At 31.5% G+C, this 13,437-nt stretch overlaps 1 pseudogene across 1 annotated transcript; it reads left to right on the top strand.

The window, feature by feature from the left end:
* The first annotated feature begins 268 nt into the window (after positions 1-268).
* Positions 269-6,319, top strand: LOC145190751 (uncharacterized; annotated as a pseudogene). Its single transcript, XR_016454586.1, has 2 exons — positions 269-3,493; positions 3,603-6,319. The product of XR_016454586.1 is annotated as an uncharacterized LOC145190751 (transcript).
* The last annotated feature ends 7,118 nt before the right edge of the window (positions 6,320-13,437 follow it).

The raw sequence follows: 13,437 nt of genomic DNA, 5'->3' as shown, positions 1-13,437 counted from the left end.
TTCACTTCTTAAATTGCAGTTTATGTATATTGACTCATCAAAAATCAACTTTTTACATTTGCAAACAATTTTTTAGCTTTTTTAGGTAGCCATTATGGAAAAAATGTGACATTTGAGAAATCAATATCAAAGTTTTATTAAAGTAAGTCAAGAGTTGTATACAATTAAAAAAACTAGAAGGTTTTCTGAAGTTTTGTTTTTAAAATATAGAGCTTCAAAGTATGAACAAGACATGTTTTTGCTACTGAAGTTTTTATTTTTGGAAAAATCAGAAATTTCAAACGACTGTACCTTATGAACTACAAAAGATTTTATGCTGAAATTTTCAGGAATTGCTTTTCTCATTGATATTAACAAACCCCTAAGTTTCATCAAAATCTGAGGGGGTCCATGTCGGACCTTGGTCCAGTTGGCATGGAATGACTCCTAAGTAAATATTTGTAATGGAGATGATAAAGAAGTAGTTTTGTTTCAGAAAGATAGGATGGGATGATGCCTAAGGTTTTATACCCTCATCTGAGCTGCAGCACTGTTTTGAAAAAAACACATTCACAAAATACACTTTTTTTTCCAATAAATTTGTAAGGTCTCACCGCTTCTTAATTTAGTGGAAAGAAATTCAGATGAGTGTAGAAAATGAATCTGCTAGTGTTGTGAACAGTATCTTTTGATACAGTACATTTCTTTTGCACAACTTTCCCATTCATATAGGAAGAACCAATATTTAGTGAATCTACCTTGAAGACCAAACAGTATAGCAAACACTTTAAGATCAGCACAAATTGACAATTGATAACGCATTTAAGAGATCTTTCAAGTTTTCATGTTACTATCAGTGCAACTGGTTAAGCTACTGCAACTGATGGTTACCATTATTTAGCACATTCTTGAGGCACTAACAAACTACCTCTACTTATCTGGATTATAATTTATAATTATTGCAGACAGTTAACTACATATGCTGCTACAATTAGCAATATCATCTTCCTGGTCAAAGAAGGGAATTAGATTTTTATGAAGGTCATTTTATTGAGAATCGCTTGTTGTTATGAGCCCGCAACAAGAAACAATATTAGATATTAGGCTTTAATCGAATATATAAAGTCACTACAATAACGACAACAAAGTAAGTTAAAAACGCAAGGAATAACGTAATTAATAAATACGGTTCGCTGAAGCGTTAAACCATAAAGAAAGGGAAATGACGTCTTTAGATCAGAGCTTTTAATATACGACACTTGTATGAACATAATTTGCTAGGAGAGTCCACTGTTGTAATTTTGAACCTAAAGCTTTTGTCTAGTGTTTTGAAAGATCCATATCTCTTATTAGGTCATTCAACTTAGGAGATAATCTGTGTCATTTATGGGTGTTGACTTATCACTTCATGCTTACTGAGGTTTTTCCTTACTAGACTTAACTTAGACTTAACTGTTATTGTTTGTATAGATTTTGTTAAAAAGAGAAACTCTAAAAAGTCAAGCATAAAGTAGCTTTTATTTTTACAAATTTTAAACAAGTTTATCTCAGTTTATGTGGAGGGTCAGATCATTATATTTCAACCAATTTCAAAAAAAATTTGTGGGGTACCATCTCTGATTTTCCTGATTTTTACACATTATTAGCTACATGATGTAAATAGGTTAAATGTGCAATTTAAGAGTTCCAAGTGCAATGGTTGAGAAATTATAGCCTTACAGACACTCTCAGGTGGTCCCCCCACAGATTTTCGAATGGTAAAAAAACTTTAAAAACTCATAACGTTTTACTAACTTTCAACAAGTGACTCATTTTCTCTAGAACTGTTTTCTGGATATTTCTGTCTTAAAAAAAGAAATTTTTCATTAGCTTGCATCATGTTAGAAAAAACTATAACCTCTTCAACTGTGGAAAAATTCTGAAAAATGTTAGAAAAGGCAAAATGAAGTTAACCATTAGGGTGTCCCAAAAACACACTTTTTTTAAAATTTCAATGTGCTCTCAACTGATCCCCAATCTATAGGTCCTAAATAGCTACCAAAATCTTTTTTTTAATTTTTTAATGACTAGAAGTGATAGATGTAAATTCTGAGTTTTACGGTTTTGTACACTTATGTGTATTTACTAAAAAACAGCGCTATCTAGTATTTCAATATGTTTTAATATGATGTAATAATTTGTACACAAATAATTCCCATAGAATATTATTAAAGAATAGGATCATTCCCTATGAACATTGTTAGAGATTGATATTTTTCCCTCTGGACAATATTATTAGTTTGTATAATTCCCCATGGATTGGTTCACAAATAACTCCATTTAGAAATTTTTTTTGAAGGAAAAAATTTCTAAATGGAACTATTTGTGCACGAAGGAATTCTAATTTGTGCACGAAGAAATTCTCGTGTAAACGGTTATAAAAGCTGTAACGGTAAGCTTAGATAAAATATTATACGAGAGGGAATAACGACTTCATAGATTTTTTATGCAAGTGTAACATTTAGTATAAATTTAGTTAAAAAACTGATTATTTCGAAATTCATATAAAAATGGGTAGAACAGCTAAAAAAAAGAAGATGATAGGACAGAATAAGATAAAACGGAAAAATACAGAAAGGTTGAGGTATATTTACCTATTGAAGTACCCACTGAGGGAGTTACCTCAGAGACAACTTCCATCTAATGGTGATATTCTTAGATACTTAAATTTAGTTAAAAAACTGATTATTTCGAAATTCATATAAAACTGGGTAGAACAGCTAAAAAAAAGAAGATGATAGGACAGAATAAGATAAAACGGAAAAATACAGAAAGGTTGAGGTATATTTACCTATTGAAGTACCCACTGAGGGAGTTACCTCAGAGACAACTTCCATCTAATGGTGATATTCTTAGATACTTAAATTTAGTTAAAAAACTGATTATTTCGAAATTCATATAAAAATGGGTAGAACAGCTAAAAAAAAGAAGATGATAGGACAGAATAAGATAAAACGGAAAAATACAGAAAGGTTGAGGTATATTTACCTATTGAAGTACCCACTGAGGGAGTTACCTCAGAGACAACTTCCATCTAATGGTGATATTCTTAGATACTATCAATTTATCCTTCGCGAGTCACAAGTTATGTCACATTGTTTGGTCATCTTCCAAGAAAAACTAGAACAATTATTAATTTATTTATAAATGGCTTAATAGATTTAAATATTTCTTAGTTTTTATGAAGACCAGAAGTTACATAGGAAAGGATATATGGAAACAAAAGTCGTTAAAGACTACAGTAGAAGAGTACTGGATGCAAACAGGAGAAAGAACAAGCTAGATAAGTTGAGAATTAGAGAGAATAAATAAAAGAATTAGAGAGACAGAAAAACTTAAAAGATATCAATGATGTTTTGTTGTCACATGACTCCATGACAGAAGAGATTCAATTCAGCAGTGAGGAAGAAAAGTCAAACGAGGACTGTGAAATCAGCGAGGAAGATGATTTCCTGGGTAATGGTCGGAAACGCAGGTATAGTATTATTTTAATAACATAGTTGTAATTTTTACAAGCTAAAGCTGTTTTATTGAAAAGTATATAATTATAAATAGGTAGAAAAATATTATAAAATGATACCTAGGTACAATTCTGGAGATACGATAAATCTAGCAGTGAATGTTGAAAAGCTCATTGAATGTACTGCTGTTCCAGCAACAAGGTTCAATGTTGGTGTACGACCTCATCTGGCAATTTTAAGTGAAGTATTTAAAGCTGGAGGTATAGAAATTAATGATATACCGCTTTCAAGAAGCACACTTCATAGAAAAAAGTTCAAATATGTAGAACTTGAAGGAGACTCGGAGTGGATTTCAATATCTAATCATCTTAAAGGCCGACGGCTTATTCTTCATTTTGATACCAAACTGTTGGAACAAATTACCACTGGGCTTAACATTATCCAAAAAATTGAGCAACTTGCAGTCTCAGTGAGTTCCCCCGGATGACGATACCATGGAAGACCATCTTTTAGGTGTTGTTCAATGTCCCTCTTCAAAGGGAGTTGACCAAGCAGAACAAGTGCACAATCTTTTAGAATATTACGGATGTACAGACCAGATCATTGGTATATGCTGTGATACAAGTGCAAGCAATACAGGCGGAGTAAATGGAGCAGTCCAAATTTTTACAGATATTTTGAAATTACCAATTTTGTGGATAATGTGTAGGAGACACATATATGAAGTACATGTATCTCACTATATGGCTGCCCTTACTGGTGAGAAAACTAAAGGTCCAAGAAGAGCTCTTTATGTCAAGCTAAAGAACAAGTGGCCTGAAATCTGTGAGAAAGTGAATGAAGTGAAAAATTTATGAAAATTGGACTGGCAAAGAGATGATCTGAAGATTGGCTCTGTTCTTCGCACTGTTGCAGAGGAAGCTAAGACATTTTTGACTAATGCAACTACTGATATAGTGTTTTCAAAGAATGATTATGGTATAGTTTGTAAGCTTGCCTCCTTCTTCCTTGGAGTGGAAGTATAAGATTTTAAGTTCCATCAACCTGCCGCCTGCCATGAGGCAAGGTTTTTAGCAGATGCGATCTACAACCTGACTCTTTATATGACTAAAGATATCAGTAATATCTTGACAGAAAAAGAAGTGCTGCAGTTGAAGGATGCAAGTTTGTTCATTGCAATTTGCTATGTTCCATGGTTTTTAAAAAGTTTTTTAGGATTTCTGGCTCCCTACAATGATTTGAAAGCTATCCAGACAGAGCCTATGCAGTGAGAAAAGTTAGTAAGAATATTGGAAATGCTTTGCTTCTCAGCATGGGACGCCATACATGGTACTTAACTCTGCAACTCTGTGTTTTGTCCTTTGGGGATAAAGAAGTTCCTTCTGAAACAAAGCTAAGAATGCTGTTAGCTCTGATTGAGTTTGAAGAGTCAAATGAATTTCAGCGTTGTAAACCATCAAATGCACAAGTTGCAGAGACCACAGAGCTACCTGAGTTGATTTCCGAGCAAAGCTACCTTCTCTTCAAACATTTTAAAATATCAAGAGCAAGTATAAAAGAATGGCTTAATAATAGTCTTAATACTATAGATGTTTTTAACCATCCTCAGTTGCTAGATTTTATTGCATGGATCAAAAACATATCTGTTGTAAATGATGGTGCAGAAAGAAACATTAAGCTCATTAAAGATTTTCTTTCAGCTACTAGAGATGAAGATCACCTTCAAAATGTACTTTTTGTAGTTAAAAAGTCTAGAAAAAACTTGACTAAGACTATGACTAAAAAGGAGCTTGGGAACTGTTCAAAAAGCTGTATTTTTTGAGAAATGTTTCACCGCAATAAAATCTTAAATTTGCTAATAAATATTAGTTTTCATGTATTTTTTTTTTGTATTTTCATATTTATAAATATAATCTATGAAGTTAAATAGTAGAAAACAATTGGAAATGATTTATACGCATCTAATTGTTTTGTTTTAATTTTCTAAAATGTGTTTTCTATTAATGTTAAGCTAGCTTAACATTAAAACAGTAAAACTCAGATTTTACATCAAGCACTTCCTGTCAAAATAAAACCGTCAAATTTTTTTTAGTACTTATTTAGGTCACATAGAATGGGAATCAGTAGAGAGGTTTTTTTTTTTTTTTGGGACACCCTATTAACCATAGTATTTTTCTATTCATCATTGTTGTTATTTATATTATTGTTATATTTATTATTATTTATATTGTTAATTTTGTTTTTATTATTTTTAATAGTTTTATTGTTTGTTAAGTTTTTGTTCTATTCTTGCTAATATTATTATAATTGTATTTTTCTTTTTTTTTTTGTTGATATTATTTCTTTATATTGCATATTCTTATTGTTTTAACTTATGTTTTTGTTATTATTTGTTTTATTTATGCTACATTTTTCCTTATCTTTTTTTCCTCTTTTTTTTTTACATTCTTGTTTATTTTTAAATTCTTTTCATTTTTTGATCATTTTTTTTATTTTTATTTTTGTTCTTTTCATTATTGTTACATTCATTCTTGCTATCATTTTTTTGGTTACTAATTTTTTGTCACCCTTTTTTTTATAATTATTTTCATTTCAATATATATATATATTTTTCACATAAGATTTATTATTTTGGTTATTTTTATTTATATTGTTATTCTTTTTATTATTGCTAGTGTTTTCCTTTTTGTTTTATCAATATTATATGTTTTATTGAAGTTCAATTGTTGAAATATATCTGAAATACTTTTTATAAAAGGAGTGAATTAACTTACATTTTAGTTTTCAAATGTTTTCTATTAAGGTTTAAGTTTTAACTAGTTTTGTTGCTCTTGAATGCATTTTTACTATTGCAAGTCATTAAATGCTTACTTCCATAGATAAGTTTCGAAAAAGCCACTAATGTGTTTTAGGCAGTTTAAGTTAAGCTTTTTAAAATTGTCCCCCCACCCTCCCTCTGAAATTGGTCCTGGTGATACCTTTGTGTATAGTATAAGCAAATCAACATTAATTTTTTGTATTTCTATTTTCTTTAAAGAAACATATACTTGAGTTAACAATTGTAGAGATGAAATTGTAAAACAAATAACATTAAAATTTGTTAAGAAAATAATGTGGTTAGCAAATATGAAAGAAAAATATATTCAATAAGAATTTCATGTGGTTATCATTAGCAATTCTATTGCAAATATTTAGAGAGAAAAATAAAAAAGCGTTGCAATCCTTTTGAAATGCAAAAGGAAAAGGAAAATGACTTCTGTAAAAGTTAATCTAACATTTATTATAGTTACAGCAGATCTCAAATAGGAATAAAATGAGAAATGTTTTGTGGAGATTTATAATAGCTGTTAAGATTTCAGTTACTTTTAAAACTTATCTAAACTTGCTTTTTTGGGGGGGGGAACTTAAAGAATTAATTCATTTCCATAGTGTATCTTTAATATTCTAGAAATATCTTTGGGTAAAATACAACCAAATGTTTTTTTCATTTTATTATTTGTCAATTAGAGCTTGACATGTCGAATTTCAGACAAACTTTTGGCAAGTTGTGAAAAAAAAAAATTTAGTGAGCGAAAACGTAATCCTAAATTATTTTTTTTGCTTCATTTGTCGCTTTTCCTATCAAAGCATGCAAGTCGAACAATGCGCCAGACAACTCAAAAAAAGATAAGAAAACAACTCACTGAGTTTGAAAATGGCCAAATTGTGGCATGGCTTGAAAGTGGATACATTGACCATGAAATTGGAAAAAAATTGAATCGATGGTGCACTACAATTCAATTTTGTTCAAGTATTATTTGACAGGAAGTTTTAAACGCAAAGAAGGGAGCGGAAGAAGGTGTAAAACAACTGCCAGAGAGGACAGATTAATTATAAGAGAGGTTCAAAAGAATAGAAAGATAACAGCAGCTGAAATAAAGAGAAATGTTAAACTGGATGTTGACAAACGGACGGTTTTTCGAAGGATCCATTCTATTGGGAAATTTAAATCTTACTGAAGCGTTAAAAAACCATTTATTTCTGAAAGTAACCGGAAAAAAAGACTTCAATGGGCAAAACAATATCAGAATTGGACAATCGAACAAGGGAAAAATGTTTTATGGAGTGATGAGTCACCATTTTGTTTGCGCTTCAGTGGACGGTCGCGTGTTTGGCGGTTACATAATGAACGTTACGATCCATTAGTAACAAGCCAACAGTAAAGCGAAATATAAATACAAGCCAACAAAAAGTTAATGTATGGGGATGTTTTACTTCATCAGGTGTTGGTCGTTTGTATAAAATTCCTGGTATTATGGACAGTAAAATGTACAAACAAATCTTAATTCATTAACTTATACCTAGTGCAAATGAGCTCTTTAAAGATAAAAGTTGGGTCTTTCAGCAAGATAATGACCCGAAACATACGGCAAACAATGTGAAAAATTATTTGAAGAACAAAAAATTAGTCGTTCTTTCTTGGCCAGCTCAAAGTCCTGATCTGAATCCTATCAAGAATCTCTGGAGTATATTGGATCATGGAATCAAGACAAGAGCTCCAAAAAATGAAGAAGAGTTGTTTCAAATTCTTCAAAATCAATGGAAGAACATTTCTGGGGAATTCTTACAATCACTTGTTGAGAGTATGCCTCGTCAGTGCAAGGCAGTGATCAAAAGCAGTGGCTTCGCAACAAAGTATTAGTTTGGTCTATTTTGTTATTTCAATAAAATTTCTCAAATTTTCATCATTTTTTTCTTGTTTTTTTTCTATCTAAGAATCAATGCACCAAAAAAAAATTTTTTTTTAATTTTTTTCTATATCAGTTGTAGAAATTTAGTTGAGTTCACTTGCATGTCTATCTAATTTTTTTTGTCTGACACTGTAAGTACATACATAAATCAGCAAAATGCAAAACTTCTCATAAATGCAATTATTTTGAATAAAAGTTGTAAGGATTCTATTCCTGTAATTGTTTGTTCTGTTAGAAATGTTGTATGCTGCACCAATATGAGCAATGTCCAGGTATTCAAGAAGATGTTTAGTACAAGAGTCTATAGGCAATTAGCTAAGAAAGGTTGTTCAAAGTATTCAAGCAATAGCAGACCACTGACTATACAACACTAGTGCTGCAAATACTGCCACTCAATAAATTCAATGACTTCTTTTGCAGTAGCATTGAAACCTTTACCACAAAATCATATAAGGTAAGTATGGGTATTAAGGCCTGGCGGGTAATAAGGCCCACTAATCCAAAGTTAGGGAAAAAATAAATTATGAAACTTTTTTTCGACATTAAAATATTACATTTATCTGGTTTTATCACTGGCAGCAAAAAAAAATCAGCATTTCTTTACCGCGCATTTGACAAAGGTGGGCCTTAATACCCATACTTACCTTATTACAAAAACACAAAGTAAATACTTAAAAAAACTGCAAAGAAAATCTTAAGCAAAAGAAATGAATAATTTTAGAAGATTTTGCTGAAAATTATCAATATGTTGTCCAGGATGAGGTTAAAAGTTGTCACTGGAGCAAAAGTTAGTTGTCACATTTTTTCAATTGCACTTTACTTTATAGAGAAAAACTTTCTCAACCAAAAATCTTTTTGTTACTTTTCAGAAAATGCTGATCACAACACAGGGTTTTTTTTTACAAAATTTAAGAATATAAAATTAGATATGATAGATAACTCAAACTTATGGTCTTATTTATTGTTTAAAATGTTTTTTAAACAAAGTTTTCATAATATATTTTCTTTAAAATTATGAAGATAATCTAGCAAACAGGTTTGTTGTCTTAACTCTTTTTAAAAAAGATGATCTGCTTTTTTTTATTATTTTATTTCTATATCAACATTCTATGTACATTTTGATAATTAAATTAATCATAACCTATTGCTTTTTGTTACTTGTCTTTAAAGCCTCTGTGTATGAAAGACTGGAAAGAAAAGGAAACCTTAATATATTGATATAGTTCTTTTATGAAATACATTAATGGGTAGTTCTTTAAAAACTTTTGTAACATCATACATTGCAGTTAGTAAAAAAAATTCTGAGTTCGATTAAGCCAAGTGATTATACTACTCTTTGCCAACTAAAATTTACAAAATTATTCAAAGAAACAAACTAACAAGTTATTGTTGAAGAAGGATTAGTATAAATGCAAAAGAAAAATGCTTAAAATAATACAATTAAAAGTGTTCTTAAGTTTAGAGTTATTGTTTTCTATCTGCTGAACCTTCATATTTCATTTTGGATAAACTCTGAAAAGTATGAAAATTGTATATTATTCATAAACTTTTGTAATATCTTGTCACACTGAAAATATTTTGTTAAAAGATATGTTAATTTTAAAGATTTCGTTTTTTTTTTTTTCCTAAGAATTCTTTTATCTCAAAGCATTGTTTTTCTAGTGTTAAAGTATGTCTCATTTTGACCCTCAGCTTAAGAAATATGTGACAGTTTAAAATTAAGAAAATGCTAGTATCTGTGTATTAAGGTGATTTGTACAAAAACTGTCTTGTTATTAAGGTAAAAACAATTTACATTCATCAAGTAATTCAAAGCTGAATTACTGTAATGCTTTGAAGAATTACGTTTAATTTAAACTTTCAGACATTAGGATGCATTTTTTGTGTTGCTAGCTACTTAATACATTATATTAACAAGCTTGTTATTATTTTACTATCTCATGAACAAAGGTTTTCTAGCATAATATTATTTAAGTTATTAGTAATGGGAAGTATTGTTAGTAATATTACTATCTCTTGTCTAGGTTTATTTCTGTAATTAATTTTTATGTGTCAGCATTTTTAGTTAGGGGTATTAAAACCTTGCCAAAACTAACATGTTTGCCATGGAGTTTTTGTAATTAAATTTAATGTTTGTTTGCATTTTTCAAAAAGGACTATTCAAACCTTACCAAAGCTGACATAATTGCCTCCGGCTTACTTTTTTAGAGGTAACTTTTACTAATTTGTAATTATTTATTGAGAATGATATCTGACTATGGTAAAAATGCGTAAAAATGCGTAAATTTGCGTAAAATGCGTAAATTTGCGTAAAATGCGTAAATTTGCGTAAAATGCGTAAATTTGCGTAAAATGCGTAAATTTGCGTAAAAATGCGTAAATCTGCGTAAAAAGCGTAAAAATGCGTAAAAAGTGATAAATGCGTTTTTACCGCATTTTATCACGATTTACCGCATTTTATCACAAATTACCTCTTTTTTTGCTGATTACCGAAAAACTAAAAAAAGATGCTTTAAATTGCTTTTTGTATTTCTATCAGTAAATATTACATTTACAGTTTTAAACAAACAAGTTATTGATAAAAAATTAATCATCAGATATATCATCAGTCTCTAATAAAATGTTTGCAAGCTCAGATGCTCTGTACTTTTTTTTCTCATTCCCCTTCCAATTCGACTTCATTATATTACCTAATTTTGCTTTTTTGATTCTACTTTGATTGTGCTGGAGTGTCATTGGAATAAACAAAGAGACACTTTGAGTTTGGTCTTTACCTTGAGTCACTTCATACCCTTCTTGTTGAGCTAGAGTCCTTTGACTCTCTTGAGTATCTAACTGTAGCTGTTGTTGCTTATTAGGTTCAGGACCAGTTTGAGTATCTGATAAAGTTGGAGAAGCCTTTTCATGTGCACCTCTTTTTTTAGTTTCAGTTTGACTATGTGATTTTCCCTGTTGGTGAGTCTTCTTAGTTGGTGGTGTGACATGTGGTAATTCATACGGCTCTTCTTCGCAAGTTTTTTCCCAATCGTTGAGGTTAGAAGGAACCCTTGCGTAATTTTGACTCACATAAACTAACATGCTAGTGTTTTCTGGTTTTACATTATGTCTAAAATCAGTAACTGTCCTACCTCCTACTGAAAACATTCTTTCTGATGAAGCAGAAGTCACAGGTATAGCCAAGTAACTTCTAGCCAGACCAGCTAACAAAGGTAACTCATTTTTATTTTGCTTCCACCATTCTAAAGCATCCACATCCCTTTCAGGTAAGGCCATAGTCTGATACTTTTCAAATTCAAGCATCAAGGGTGGCTTGAGCTTTGATTGGCTAGGCTGTGAAGTCCCAGGGCGATGCGCTGAAACCTGCCTCCTGTCTTTCAAAAACTCAAGGTCCACTGGATCCATAGTTTCGTCAAGATCTGATGTTTCTAGCGAAGTATGATCATCAACCAATGACTCGCAGAACTGGATTGTGGTTGGGTGATTGTCAACCAATTCCTTGATGGCGGCTTCCCTCCCTTCCTCACTGTTTGCAATATTTTTGAGTGTATATCCTCTATAATATGGGTGCAGAAGTGAACCCACATTATAGTATTTGACTCCAACGCCATAATTAGGTAAACCCTTCTCAAATTCTTTCATAAAGTTGTGTAGGCACTCTGCAACTTGAGGGTCACGCTCTTCAATGTCATTTATGGTTCTTTTGCAAAGCAAGTGGAGATTTAATATGTCTTTTTGAACTTTATGCATAGTCACTAGATTTTCAGAAGACCAGGAATCAGAGCATCGCTTACATTCTGCCAGAAATGGTAAAATGTTGTAAATACTAATAAACTCAAACTCATCCGGAATCAAACTTTGAAGATCTGGTTTGTTTAGAGTTTCTAGAGCAACCAGTAAACCAGCCTTCAATCTGAGGATTGACTTAAGCATCATAAAGTTAGAATTCCATCTTGTTACAATTGGCTGAATGATCTTGACTGGTTCTATATTTGCTTCCACGCACGCTTTCTTGATGTCCTGCCAGTCTAATGAACTTTGGTGGGTCCTTTGAGCAAGTCCTTTACATTTCTTAATTATACCATTGATTCCTTCTGATTTTTCTACAGCCTTTGTTAAACAAGTGTTGAGTAGATGATCGGCACAGGTTAGATGATCACTGATCTCTTTGCTTTCCGTGATTGCTTTCTTCATGTTGGCTGCAGCATCAGTAACACCCACTTTGTAAAGGTCTTCCCTCTGAAGACCAGGAAATTGAGAAATCATGTGGTCTATTCCTTGTGCAAGCAAAACCCCTGTATGTCTCTCAACAAAGTTTTGGCAATCCAAAGATAAGTTTTTGAGTTCAAAGTCTTTGGTAACATAATGCAATGTAAGGGAGACGAAGGGATCACCATTTCTTGCAGTCCATCCATCTGTAGTGAAAGCTGCCATTTCGCAATGCGGGATGTCTCTCTCAATTTGCATTTTTACATCACGTCTTAGATTGCGATAAATCAAATGGTAGCTTGAATTTGGATAAGGTGGTTGGACTTTTTAGGTTGGCTTCTGGACAAAGATAATTCAGCAGCATTTTGAAGCCAGCAGTTTCAATAACGTGAAACGGGAGGTTAGAGAGAACTAGTGAAAGGGTTAGGATGGTATCAAATTCCAACTGTTGAGCACTTTGTGAAGGCCACTTTATTGTTTCAGTAAAGTCGTCCATTTTTGTTTGGTGACTTGATGATGCATCATGTGGGAGGTTATCAAGCCTTTTGTTTTTATTAATAGGACCAAAATATCTTCTTACGGTACTGGACTTATCAGCCTCTGCCTGAGCATTCCTCTTTTCTTGAAATTTCTTCTCTTTATTTTCGTTATCGACTTTTTGCATCTGGTAAAAAGATAGCGGATTGCAGGATCTGAAATAAAATAGTGGAATTATATATGTTTAAAAGGATGCGAATTACAATGTTTCAGTAGTAGATAGTTCATAAAAAATAAATACATGAACCACAAGACACGTTAGTGTTTTTTTAAAAATTCTAAATAATTTTTTTTTTATCATGTTGCATTTTACCATGGACATATAAGAAATGGACGTGCAACCTATTGTTTTTTTTGCAAACCATGCTCGTTGCGCATAGTTAGAAATCTTTTGTTTTAAGCAATAGAAATTAAATTATATTAAAGTCTGTCGGGTTTAACGAAAATTTTTGGATTCGTCTAACCAGTCACTTCAACTTCCTCTC

The sequence above is a fragment of the Hydra viridissima genome, unplaced genomic scaffold (assembly GCF_058129835.1).
Source record: "Hydra viridissima isolate aposymbiotic clone 2 unplaced genomic scaffold, HvirCarnegie_v1 scaffold_1, whole genome shotgun sequence".
In the NCBI taxonomy this organism is placed as follows: domain Eukaryota; kingdom Metazoa; phylum Cnidaria; class Hydrozoa; order Anthoathecata; family Hydridae; genus Hydra; species Hydra viridissima.
Note: the sequence above shows the minus strand (reverse complement) of the source record. Positions and strands in the feature narration are given on the sequence as shown.